Here is a 14,714-nt window from a genome sequence, read left to right as displayed (position 1 = left end):
AATTCTCTTTTTAATTATTGGAGAGTACATATCTAGTTTATCTAAAGATTTGTATCAAATTGCTCTGATAAAAGTTTTTAAAAAGCTGTTGAAATGCAATCCTTTTTTTTAATGTCATTTGAAATTGTACTTTGGAATACTTTAACTTCAGTGTTATCCTCAAGGTGATACTGCAAAAAAGTCTCTCAAATGATCTTTAAGTATCTTGGATCATTTTATCGATATCAGAGACAGATTTTATTTAAAAAAATGCTTAGAGTTGTTCAATAGTTGCTGCTATTTTAAACCAGATCCTCTGTTAAGTGAAGCAGAGAGTACCAAGGGCCAATGGGAAAAAGTTCATCTTGAACTAGCTTATTCCTTATGCTGAATATTTAACTAAGAAATCAATGTGTGCAATGTATTGGGGAAAAAAAGGGACCACAGAGTTTGTTTGAAATTGAGAGAAGCACTTCTGTAGATAAATCATCCTTTAGGGTGTGTTCTATAAGATTTAAATCTAAGAATTAAAAAAAAAAAAAGGCTTTGTAAATCCTGTCATTTACAACAGGGTTGAACGAATTCCTTCAGCAGAAGATAGTTCCTGGGGCCATTATCACCTGAAAATAGTTAAATATTCCATAACTTCTTGTTACTCAAAGTGTGGTCCATGGAGCAGCAAGATTGTTATCACAGGGAGGGGAGCTTGTTAGACCGGCAAGACCTCGCCTCTATCCCAGAACAGCTGATCTAAATCTGCTTCTTAACAAAACCCCTCAGGGGATTCCCGTGCTCATTAAAGTTTGATCATGGATTCCTAAATCTCAATTAGGGAGATTCCCACAGTCCACAGTATTGTAGGTATAGGTAGGGGCAAAAGAATTCATGTTTCTGCAGGTTCTCTCAACAAAACCCTCCAGCTTTCTCAGAGTTTTCATTTCCATGTACTGTGATGGCCACTCATGATATTGCCACTAAAATCAGTATGACTTTTTTCTTTTTAAAAAATGAGCTGTCTCTAGAACAAAGGCTTAAAGTTAAGCAACTTAGGTTTGAAATCTGGACCTACCTCCTCCCAGTGATGCAACTTTGGGCAAGTTACTTCAACAGCTGAAGCCTAGTTTTCTCATCTCAAGAATGATCTTGTCCTGTTGTGAGAATCAGTTGAGATGATGTGGGTAAAGCTAGTAGCTCAGGGCCTGACACATACAAGAAACTTAGTGAATATTATTTCCCTTCCTCCTTGCTAGAACACGCAGTCAACTGAAACAGAGTTATTTACTATAAATGCTAGGAAGTTTTCCCCTACATAGCAAAGCCGCAGTGTGGTTCCTATAAAACAGATTTTAAGCAGCTCTGCTTGCCGAATAAGTGATTTGCAAAATGATATTTAAATAATTAAGTAGAATTGAATTGTTTAGCATAGTCCATCTGGATGCCAAATTGCACCGCCAAAATGATAATTTGGATTTTACCATAATTGATACTTTACTGTTCTTCCTGAGTCTGATTTGTTGACAAGCTTTGCTACTTTTTTGCTACTTAGCTTTTACTCAGTGGCTGCTTCTGAGTCCTGCTAAAAAGTCTTCATCTTCTTAAGTTTCCTTGACTTCCTTGTAATCCTTGTCCAATGAGGAGCCAGGGGGGTCCATTTCCTGGTTCTCAGATGTGTGGCTGGGTGAAGCCTGATGAGTCATTGCATGACTGGCTGAGAAGCTGCCCCTGAAAGACAGCCTGGGCCAAAAGCTGTAAGGTCCTTGGACCGTCGGGAGTTCTTTGCAGTTAAGCTGTCACTCCATCCCAGGATAAATGTGGGATTGTAAAATGATAACTAGACTGCACGGCAGTGATGGAGGTACAGAGGGACTTAAGGGTGAGGTGCAGGCAACCCACGTCACTGTTGATTGGTGGCCATCTGTGGACCTTTTCTTCACGTGGGCTGCAGATCTCCATGGTTCCTTCCTGCCCAGAGAACTTCATGAAGTAGATTCTCAATGTGTCATCATTTATTTAGAAATGTTTGTTAAAATTAAAAAGTATAGTAAAATGTAAAAGAAAATGTAACAAGTACCTGTATTCCCACCACCCAGCATTGACTATTAATATCTCATCTAACCATCATTTCCTGTCCCATTTCTCTCCTGAATACCTTTAAAGGCAAACACTGTTCATAGCTTGATGTGTGCCATTGTAATGTACCTTTACGAAACTCTAACCTGTCTATCTTTATCTATCTCTCTCTCCATATCCGTAATCAATATGTAGTAGTATTTCGTGAGTACTTTTTGAAAGGTACGTAAATGGCATCAAATTGTATCATTCTTTTTGAACATCATGTCTCTCCCTTCAGCATTATGCCTTTGAGATGCAGCCATTGTGAGAGACCCAGTTAATTTCTTTTACTATAGACCTAATCAATTTCACTTAGCAGTGGAACTTTCAGTCTTAGATCACATTTTACTCCTTTCTTTTTAGCATTCGTAGGCTGTAGCTAATATCTAGCAGCCACAAACAGATCTGGGAGTGCACCGGCATTGATGTTCCCACCCTAACGGCTTGCTTATTTAACTAATGTCTACTGTCTTCCTTAGGGTTTAGCGCATTAATTTAAACAGTACCTATCCATCCTGGTAAAGTGATGATGTGTATGTTTTATTCTTTCGTTCTTCAAGGTGAGAGGTGATATTTGTACCCTTTGGTGAGCTCAGAAACCCTAAATAATGGCTTGTACATTAAATAGCCCGTTTGGTAAAAACAGGCGTCATCCGCTGAAGCATCTCTAATTTGTTGGCTGTTGTGAGACTCAGAGCAATGACCAGATCACTTCCGTGCTTTGGAGGGTCTCGTTTTACTCCAGCCCTTGCAGCTTGCCTCTCTCTCTGGCAGTGGCTGTGTGAAGAAGTTTCTGTGGCTTCTGCCTTTCAAAGAAAGTGTGTTTACCCTGATTAGCAAAGTCAACAGAGTAATGACACTAAGGTCTTTGAGGTCATCTTCATGCCCTGCTGAAGGGAGCAATTACTTTAGTGGGAATGTTATCCTCCATATAAACTATATTTTCTAGTTGCCTCAACACTCTTCATCTTCTGACACCCTTTATTAAGAACTTATTCCAAATTGTCAAATAAAAATATAGCTGTGTAAAGTTGTACATAGAAGTGGAATATACTATAAAGCAGCTAATGGCCCTAGAAGTTGGGTTAGGCTCTAATTTTGGGGAGAATGAGCCTATAAGCAGGTGCATGGGTGTGTGCTCCTGCGTGTGGGCACACAGGGGCCATGTTTTTGGTTGGGCTGTAAATAAGCACATTCTAAAGGAGCTCTGTTCCGACTACCCTCTCTGGTCATCCATGTTCCATTTTCCATTCCAATCAGATTTTTCTCCACTGTTATCTTTTTGGTTAAAGTCACTAGTGACTATGCATGGCCAAATTCTGTAGTTAATTCTCTATTTTCACGTTATTCTAGCCCTTAGAATATTTGACGCAGTTGATCACTCCCTCTTTGAAACACTTTCTTCATCAGGCTTCCAGGGACATCGTTTTTTTTTCTCTTGACTGTTCACTCTTTTCAGTCTCTTTTGTGAGATTTTCTTCATCTTCCAGGCTTCTTAATACCAGTGTACTCAAGGGTTCTGAAGTCCTCCTATTTTTTCACATTTTTTATGTACTGCTAGATGTGTTTACATCTAGTATATGCCTTTAAGTACGATTTATAAAGCAAAGATTTCCAAATTTGTACCTGCAGTCCAGATCTCTTCTTTGACCTTCCAACTCTTGTGTCCAATTTGCCTCCTTGGCAGCTCTTCTTGGAAAATGAATTGGTAACTTTGCCTTAAAAAGTATAAATCTGAAATCTTGAGTTTCGTACTCCAAATCTTTGTGACCCGAGTATTCCCCATTTCAATAAGCGGAACCTCTTTTATCCAATTAATCAGAGCACAAACCCTGACTCCTTTGCCCACCTTCATACTCCATATTCATTCTATCAACAAATCTGTTGCTTTTGACCTTAAAAATACATACAGACTGACTATTTCTTACCATCGCCACTGCGACCACGCTAGCCCAACTTGCCATAGTCTCTACACGGACTATGCCGATTGCCTCAACTAAACTCTCTTTTTCCACTCTTGTCACGTTATAGAGTGGTCCCTGCACAGTAGCTAGAATGATTTTTTCAAAACATAAATCTGAGTGGGTCATTCTCTCGCTTTGACCTTTAAGTGGCTTCCCATCATACTCAGAATGAAATAGAAAGCCCTCACCAGAGCCTACCAAGTCCGAGAAGATCTGGGCTTTCTTGAACCTTTGCACTTGCTATTTTCTTAGCCTGGAGAGTTCTCTGAAGACATTGTCATGGTTTACTCTCTCACTTCACTCAGATTTCTGCACAAATGCCACTTTACTAATGAAGCCTTTCCTGACCATTCTATCTAGATCCTTCCTCTATTCTCTTTCCCTTTAACCTGCTTCATTTTCTTCATGTTTATTTACATAGTGTATTTTCTTCCACAAGAACATAAGGTCCAACTGGACAGCGCCCTGTTTAATTCACTGATGTATACCCAGACCTAGAACAATGCCCAGCACATGCATTTGTTGAATGGATGAATGAACGAAAACTATGTCATTTTCTCCCCTCTATATTTTCGTTCTAGTTGTAATTATTGAAAAAGTGTCATTTTAGATGTTGTTAGGGGGCATCTGTTTTTCTTGCCCTTATCCCCATCCCACCCCTGATCCACCACACGTTTTCACGGGTATTAAGAGATTTGCTCAAGAAGCATCAATATTTCCATAGACATTTTGGAAGCCATAGTACCAGATGTACTTCTCAGATTCCATTCTTTCTCATAAATGTTTTGTTCAGCTTCAGTGAATTATGAGTGGGAAAGATATAGAATCAGCATAAATTTTTATTGTAGGATACCTTTGCTTGTTTAAAATAATAAAACATGAGGAGAGATAGTCTAAATTAATAAGAAATTCTTAATCTTGCATATGTACCTATATGAACACTTACCTTTAAGTATGTAGTTTTTGGTGCAAATACCTACTAAAGTTTGCCAAGTAAAGATTTTCCTGAATTTGCTTAATGATCATATGTGTAACATTTGTAATTGTAATATTTTCTGCACGCAGATAGGCACAAAAAAATTTAGAGTAATTGAACAGAGGTGAATTTTATGATTTAAATGATTGTTTTCTTCTACTTGGTGTGTAGTAAAAAGGACAAACATTAGCCTTGTATATTTAAGCCATTGCAAATGTTGAATTAAAATTTTCCAAATTGAGGAAGAGTTACTGCAATTTTAACAGTTAAAAGGAAGAGCCAACACTCTGGTTTTCTTGGTTCTGATGTGAGAAAGGTCTTTAGGTAACTTCTTCTTGACCCTTGTGAGAATTTCTGTTTCCTCATAGAAGCCACAGAAACCAATGTAATTCCCTAAATTAGGAAGGTCATGAGTCACTTTTGGAACTTTAGGTAATTCCAGAGTGACCCATTTCCTTGCTCAACCTGATTGGTTCCAGAAACTCCAGGAGAGAGAGAGGGCCTGGTGAGAGATCTGTTGGACTAGTTTGAAGTTGAAAAGGATTCCCTTTCCCCTTTCTAAACTACCTTGTGTCTTACTGCATTATCCCTTAGAGGCAAAGATGGAATGGTAAAATGTTAAATGCCATAATCATGGAAACCAAAATATTAATCCTGAGTCAAATCAGATAAATTCTCAAGGTGCATATCCTGAGAGCACCCCAAGAGACTAGGATAGAGCTCTCAGTCGTGACCACTGGTGGGAATAAGGTGAGTGGATTTGGATGCTGCTTCTGATACTGGCTGAGACCATTCCCCCTGGAATTTCTTTCTGGAGTCCTTTTTCTTCCTTTACAACATTCTGGTGTCTTTAGTCCTCTCCCACCAAGAGCAGCTAGGTATGACATCAAAGGAGCTAGCATATCAAAATAGCACCCTATTTATCTTCTGGGGTGGCTTCCATCTGGGCCTCTAGTTCCTGAGGTTGGAGCCTGGGGCTGGGGGCTGGAGATGGTGGTAGAGGGCCAGTGCTTTGATGGGTAGGAGAGCAATCCCACAAAAAAGTACTTATGGTCTGACAACTGAACGTGGAACAGAAAGATTCTTACTTTCATAACTTTTCATAAGCCAATCATCATGTTAACACATTACCTTAAAAATTGTTGAAAAGACCTATTTTGGAGTTTGTCCTCAGAAAACTCTCCATCCGTGGCCATCCACTTTGAAATTTCTTTCTCTCTGGTCGCTGTTTCCAATGTTGTTATCACTGTTTTTTCTTTTTATCCCTGGTTCTGCTATTAAGGTCAGGGAGGGTGTAGGGGAATGGAAAAGGCTTTATTGGGTCTGGCTTGGCAGTGAATAACTAATAACAAAAACAACCAGACACCCTGCACTCTGAGGATTTATGCACCACTAGGATGTCTCCCAAGGCTTGTTATGATAAAAGTGTCTGTCTCCCTCCTAGTCTTGAGTGACATTACTGAAAACCTCTTTTATTATCACGCGCTTAGGAAATGCCTGCACCCAACCAGGTAGTTAGTAGTGATAGGGTAAGGTACATATCCAGTCATACTGAAGACAAAAGAAGATGAATATTGATGTTAGGTACTAGGCTCCTTCAACAAGGAAGGCAGAAGAAAGGAGGAATTCGCCATAAGGCAAAAAACTTTTATGCTCAGGAACAAAGTGATGTTTGTGCATAGCTAAATGCACTCAGCTGCTGAAAATAGAAGTGTCCAACTCTACAAGTTCCACGAAATCAAATGGGGTTCCTTCTTTCCTTATTTTATATACATATTTGCGAGAGTTCATGCTATAGAACTCTTCTGAACCTTGCTTTTAAAGGCACCAATATATTTTGGAGATTGTTTCATAATATTACATATAGAGTTGCCTCAGCCTTTTCAATGATGCCATAATATTACATTATTTTGGTGTACTATAATGTTTTAAAAGCAGTCCTCTATTGTTGACATTTGAACTACTTCCAAAATGCAAACATGGCCTTTTTTTGTTCGGGGGGGCGGGGAATACGCTAAATAAATTTCTTGTCCATACATCTTTGTGTGCATCTGTTAAGTGTAATTGCAGCATAATTTCCTGATCGTGCAATTGCTGGGTCAAGGGTATGCGAATATTTTAGTTTGGAAAGATACTGCCAAGTCATTTTTCATTAAGAATGTGCCAATTTGCACTTCCATTTACAAGACACAGGAGTGGCTGTTTCCTCATTCCTTTTGTTCACATGGGATGTTAGCAAGTGTATTGATCTTTGCCAATATGCTAGCTAAACCACAGCATCTCATTATCATTTTTATTTGCATTTCCCTTATTATTAATGATATTTAATTTCCTTTCAAATGTTTAGAAGTCACTTTTATTTCCTTTTCTTTGAACTACCTTTTCATGTCTTTTGTCTATTTATGCTTTTTCCCTTTAAAAAAAATTAGGCTGGGCACAGTGTCTCACGCCTGTAATCCTAGCACTCGTGGAAGGCCGAGGCAGGAAGATCCCTTGAGGTCAAGAGTTCGAGACCAGCCCAAGCAAGAGCGAGGACCCCATCTCTACTAAAAATAGAAAAAATTAACCGGGTGTGGTAGTGTGTGCCTGCGGTACTAGCTACTGGGGCGCTGAGGCAGGAGGATCACTTGAGTGCAGGAGTTGAGGTTGCTGTGAGCTAGGCTGATGCCACGGCACTCTAGTCCTGGCTGTACAGAGTGAGATTTTGTCTCAAAAAAAAAAAAAAAAAAAAAAACCAAAAATTAGGTCAGTTAATTGTTTACCTATTTATTTTTTTCAAAGAACCAGATTGTGAATTTAATTATTAGTAGTGCCATTTTTTTTTCCGGATTTCCAAGTAATCAGTTTCCGGTTTCATCTGCATTACTTCTTCCATCTGTGTGTGTGTATACGTTTTTTGAGACAGAGTGTCACTCTTTTGCCCGGGCTAGAGTGAGTGCCGTGGCGTCAGCCTAGCTCACAGCGACCTCAACTCCTGGGCTCAAGCAATCCTTCCGCCTCAGCCTCGCCAGTAGCTGGGACTACAGCCATGCGCCACCATGCTCGGCTAATTGTTTCTATATATTTTTAGTTGTCCGATTAATTTCTTTCTATTTTTAGTAGAGACGGGGTCTCGCTCTTGCTCAGGCTGGTTTCGAACTCCTGAGCTCAAACAATCTGCCCGCCTCGGCCTCCCAGAGTGCTAGGATTACAGGCGTGAGCCACCGCGCCCGGCCCACGTTTTTAACATTAAATGAAACAACGCTGGCAAATTGGTGAAAATAGCTGACCATGGGTAATGAGTACATAACAGTTCATTATAACATCTTTTATACTTTTACGTTTGTTAGAAAAATTGTAGAATAAATGAATATCCTGTTCAAGTTCTGTGCAAAATAATTTGAAAATCTTACAAAGTGAATGATTGTCTTGAACAAATATAAGTTAACAAAATGACTGTTGTATTCTTTTTTCTGTCCTTTCTTTTTACAAAGTATGTATTGACTATCATTTTTTTAAAAAAATAAACTTTTATTTCAAAATTTTGCATTCACAGGGGAGTTGCAAAGATGGTACAAAGAGTTCCTTATCCATTTTCTGGCACTGTTAACATCTTATATTAACAGGGTACACTTGTCAAAGCTAAGAAACCAACACTGGCATATTATGATTAATTAAATAGTAGACTTTATTTGGATTTTACCAGTTTTTCCATTAATGTCCTCTTTCTGTTCCAGGACCCAATCCAGAGGTCCTGAATATTGCATATAGTTATCATGTCTTCCCTGGTCTGTGATAGTTTATCAGTCTCTCCTTGTGTTTCATGAACTTGACAGTCTTGAGGAGTACTGGACAGATATTCTGTGGAATGTTTCTCAATCTGGGGTTTTCTGATATTTTGCTCATGATTAGATTGGGGCTATGGGATTTTGCAAAGAAGATCAGAGAGGCGAAGTACCCTTCTCATCATACTTTATCAGGCACACATGATATTCCTATAGCGTCACTTGGTCCAGGTAGTGCTTACCGTGTTTCTCTACTGTACATTTCTCCCTTCCCCATTCTATTCTTTGGAAGTGAGACACTAAGTCTAACTAACCCTTAAAGGTGGTGGTGGGAATTAAGCACCATCTCCTGACTTTATTTACCTTCTCTTATAAGGGGGAATATCCACACATATTATTTGGAATCTTCTGCAAGAAAGATTTGTTACTTGTCCTATCTATTCATCTATCTATCTATTTTCCTGTCATCCATTCAGTCATTTATTTATATTAGTGTGGACTCACAGATATTTATTCATTTTATACTTTGAATTATAATAATCTAATACTACGTTCTTTGTTGTGTTGCCCAAATTGTTCCAGCTCTGTCCATGGGAAACTTTTTTGGGTCAGTTTCTGTGTCCTTTTGACCTGCTGCTGTCCTTTGGTTTTTGAGCATTTTTTACTTTTTGGTATTTCAGGATGCTCCAGGCTCATCTTCTCTGCCCCAGTTGTAGACTCAGCCATTTCTCCAAGGAGCCCTGTTCCCTTTTATTGGAGAATGGTATTTAGAAACCAATATTTCTTTTGTTGATTATTTTTATCATTCTATTTTGTCCTCTATTAGCTTAGAATTATATACTCTTTTTCCATCCTTTCTTAGTGGCTAGGCTAGAAATGGCAACATATACCTTTGACTTGTCAGAGCCTAATGTCTTTAATGCTCTCAGTTTTGTTTTTTCATCATTTGAAATTTTTAGTTTTATCATTTTTTAGGATAGCCCTTCTAGCATCCCAGGCTCCCACTTCTGCCGTATCGTGTACTGCGCAGACAGACTCGCTTTCTGAGGCTGTCTGGCTCTGTTCCCTCCCCAGCTCTGACGTGGATGGACCTCTCCTTGCATTCTATTTCCAGGCAGTCCTTCTCAGAGCAGGACCCTTTCCTGGCAGGGGGTTGCCTGGTTGTTTCCAGAGTTCACGTGGCCAGGCTGCTCCTGCACCCTGCGACTTCACACAGGCCCCAGCACTCACCTGCCATTTGCTTGGGCAAAACTCCTCCCAATTTCAGCTGCTCTTCCCAGACTGGACCAGCTGGCTTTCCACTGAGCACTTCTCCTCTTCTCAGATCTGTAGATGCTCTTTTGCTTAGGCAGGTTTTATGGCTCTTGGTCATTTGTCCTGACCCGTTTATATTTGGGTTTTCATGGTTTGTTGTAATTTTTGTCCTTGACTGGCTTATCATCTATTTCCTTTGTTTGTTTTTATGTGGAGATTCTGAGAGATCCAAAAACCATACTGCCTGCTCTGCTTCAGTCATCTCAATCCCGTCATCTGTGAGTTTTAATGCTGTGTTATTTTACGTAGGTATTCTGCCTGATGGATCTTTACTTTTTAATGCTATGAGCCCATTTTTAAAAAAACATTGAAATCCCTATCTCTTTTCCTCTTTCCTCCCCTGCTTCCCTCTTGCCTTTCCCTTTTCATCCTTCCTTCTACCACCTCTCTTTCTCTATTTTTCACCTTTCAGGTTTGCTTTTCCTACTTTGGAATTGTTCTGTATTAGAGGTAGATCTTGCATAACACAAATAGTCTTGTTATGTGAGTATCTGAGTATGTTTTGAGTATATGAGATCATTCCATTTATAATTTTTAATGACAGATTTTTTGGACTTATTGCTGGCACCATGTTATATGTTACAAAATGTTAGTTTTCATTGTCAATTTGTTTCTCATTTATCCTCTGCTCTGTTTGCTATTCTATGCTTGGTATATATTCATCTGATAATGTGAAAGTTTCGTATTGTTTCTGTGTGTCATGATTAGCTTTATAGTTGCAATCTTATGTATATATTTAATTTTCACTACTATCAACCCTGAAAATAAGTATTCTTGCAATTTTTTTATCCTCTTTTTCTCCCTGCCTCCCCTGATTTTAGCTGATTATATTATCTTTTTCTGTTTTCCTAGGGCTTACTTTAGACTTCTAAGTACACTTACACTTCTATTACTGGATTCATCAGCATTAAATGATGTAGTTAATTTCAGTCAATGTAACTGCAATACATTCTCATGTTCTCTCAGTCTTTATTCTCAAACTTTGTTATTAAATGGAACCAGAAGAAAGTGCCATTTTTATAAGTTAAAATGATAATATATTGCCAGTTTCATGGTTGATATTGGATGGCTACCCAAAGAACTATTTCATTAACTTTGAATTTAATTACTTTCCTGAAGTATGTCTCGATGTTTATCTCTCTGATTCATTATTTCTTGGCATGTAGTATAACCTTCAATCTGTAGTTTTAAATCTGCCTTAAGATAGTTATCTTAAATTATACCTTTAACTTTTTTTCTTCTCTTCAATTCCCTTTTTTCAAGAATAAAAATTATTTGGATTTAGGATCTCTTTTGTTTTTATAGCCGCAGCTTCTCTTTTCTCTTTAACCCTGTAAAACTCATCAGTCACATTTATTTTATTTTATTCTCTGTCTCAGTCCTATGTTTTCAGCAGTATCTATTGGCCTTTTTGATGTTTCCATATTGGCCTTAATTTCTGTGATGGTTTCATTTTTCTCTTCCACATCTTTCCTGAGCTGTGGGTACTTCATATCTGATCTTCTGATGTTTCAACATTTTTTTTTCCTTCAATGTTTGTGTCCTTTCTTCATGCTCTTGTTTTAAAACGACATTTATTTTATTTAACTCTCAGAGATCCTGGATATATATTGCTACTTCCATCCACTTCATTGTAACATTTTTTATGATGTATATTTTTTGCCATTGTTTTTCCTGCTGTTTTTCTTTTGTGTTTAACTATAGTGTCTTTGACTAGATCTTTTGCTAATTCCTTTATATTATCACTCCTCTTTGAGTGATAAACCAGATGCTTGGAGGTGTTTTGTGCTGGCGGTGTTCTGGAGAAGCAGGAAGCCTCAGTGAAGCACAGTGAAACTCCTTAGATTTAGGGGTTTGAGTGTCAGCTAGTTAGCTTGTGCATCTCCGAGGCTGACAGAGTTCAACTTCTCCTCAAACTTGAGAATCTCTCCTCTCTCCTGACTCAGCAACATACTATGTCAAGAAGTGATGGCAAGTCTGTGTTTCTTTTCCTACCATGACCTCTTTTGTTATTCCTTGCTGCTAAAAGAAACCAAGGAAACTCCTACCGTCACTGCACAATATTACTCTGCTGTTGCTTCTCCTTTTGAGGGCACTACCTGCCTTGGGCTCATTGGTCTCCAGGGGCAGTTGTCCCCTCAGCATGGTCCTGCACTCTAGGCTGACGTTCGCTGAATTTGAGAACTCTTTCTCTTATGATATGGTTCTTAGTCACAGTTGTACCTGGGTTTCGTCCAAGTTGAGAGTTACCTTTCTGCCTTTCAAATATCTTGTTTTCAGGCAATTTCGAAGAGGAATAGAGGGGGGAGGCATCCTCATTTTGCCCTTTTAAAATGCATCATTCGTTTTTGAAATTTGTAATGTGAGTTTAAAACAGGATTGAGAGGGAAATTCGGAGTGATTTCCCTAAACTATTTCAGAAAGGTAACCATTCAGGAATGGTGCTCAGTATAGTAGTTAAAATGATTTTAAACCTAACTATGACCTATTGGCTAAATCCAGGATAGGCTGGCACACTTGCTTTAATGAAGGGTATAGGGAAATAGTAGGAGTTTTTCTCTTGGAATTATCTCATTTGGGGAAGTCAAATGGCTTAATTACATTCCTGTTCAAGTTAAATTTAAAAGACTTTGAAAGGATTTTAATTTCTTACAACCATATCATGTTGTGACACCTAAGAGACTTCTAGTTAGAGTGTCCATTCTTTTAAAAAGCTTTTTATGAGCAGTTTTTAAAAGTGATGCTTTGCTAGAGTTGTGAAAGACATTAAGAACGTCTAGCTGAACTTCCTTCCATATTTTATACATGAAGAAAGTGAGACTTACAGAGCTTAGTTTTCACATCTAGTGAGTATCGGAGTGAATTCTAGACTAGCATGTTCCTAAATTAAGTTGTATGTATCAGCTTCATGATTTTTACTATATCTGCATATTATTTTACTATTTTTTTTACATAATATTTTCCTCTAATCTGGCTCATCTGTTTTATTAAAATAAATTTTTTTAAAGAAGGAATTTTGTGTAAGTACTCTGGTGTTACTCCACATATAGCTCTTCGAGCGTGGCTTTAGCATCATGTAGGAACTAGTTAGAAATGCAAATTTATGGGCCCCATCCTGACCTTGTGAACCAGAATCTCCGGAGATGAGGCCTAGGAAACCGTGTTTTAATAACTCTCCATTGATTTTTATGCACATTCAAGTTTGAGAACCACTGCATTACTGTCAACTGAAAGCCAGCATCATTTGTTATCAATGAAAGGAACTACAGAAAATGAAAATGGATCCACAATATCAAATTTTAGGTAGATACTGTTGCTAACAGAGGCCCTGAGTTTGAGGCCTAATCTCATCATTAGAAGAGAATTTAGCAAATGTTACGAAGGTGTTAAATGTATACAAACATCCTTGAAATATTAAAACAATTAAAAAAAATAGCTTTGTTACCACGTCTTACACCATGTAAAATAGCTTCTCTTATAACAGCAATACACGTTCTACATTTTAGTAAATGTTGATACAGACCCCAAATACGTGGTAAACTCTGACTTCTAACACCATGCTGTTTGCTCCATCCATATCAAGCTCCCTGAGAATCTGTTCTCTGATTTAGAAATTAACCATTCCAGGCTTTGGTCACTTTGAATTCTTAGTTCCTACATGTACGGAGATGTGGTTTTGCTGGCAGAAATGTCTTACATCCTTTCCCTGAAACTGGATTACTTTTACTCTTTTTAAAAATAAAATCATCCCATCTCTACATACTTTTCTAATGATGTCAAATTTTATATCCCTTCCATGGTATTCAGTCTATTCACTGTAGAGCTAAGGCCAACTTGGAATTCAACTCCCTCCACTTTACTGGTGGGCAAAATGATCGGAAGTTTGATTGGCAATAGAGGGTTGTGCAGCCTTGAACTAAGACCCGGGTTTGAATTTCATCCTCTTGCTAGTCTGTGACCTTACAGAATTTACTTGACCTCTCTGTAAGTCTTAGTTTCTTCACCTGTAAAATGAGGATAATAATACCTATTTTAGAGGCTTTGGTGAGTATTAAAGAATATAATGAATGTGAAAGCATTTATCATGATGCTTGGTAAATAATAACTGATCAACATGATGCTATTATGACTCTTGTTACTATTGCTGTTATTATTACTAATATTATTATTTGTATTTCTAGTACTACTACCATAACTATTACTACTAATGCTATGACTAAAGGTCTCATGCCAGCTATACAATACCTCAGTTTGACCTACCATTTAAGAGGTTTATGCCCTCTACTTGGCAATGAATTCTGTGGTTATAAGTACCAAAAGTGACTGAGAAGATATACCTATTTACCCAATCTGAAGCACACTAAGTCAGTATTACATAGGGGGATAATGTGTATCTGCTAAATGGTGTGGTTGAAAGAAACCACAAATATCTCCTTCGTGCTTCTCTGCACCAACATGGAAACTGCCATAGACCTTAGAGGTAGTCAACAACAATAGTGAAGACATAGAGCAGGGATGGGGAAACTTTTCTTGTTGGAAGTCTGGTTAATTTTGCTATAATCAAATAAGGCCACATTCAAGAAACTTCAATGAGATATACTTACA

The sequence above is a fragment of the Propithecus coquereli genome, unplaced genomic scaffold (genome assembly GCF_000956105.1).
Source record: "Propithecus coquereli isolate 6110/MARCELLA unplaced genomic scaffold, Pcoq_1.0 Scaffold147, whole genome shotgun sequence".
NCBI classification, from domain to species: domain Eukaryota; kingdom Metazoa; phylum Chordata; class Mammalia; order Primates; family Indriidae; genus Propithecus; species Propithecus coquereli.
This window is presented reverse-complemented; position numbering follows the sequence as displayed.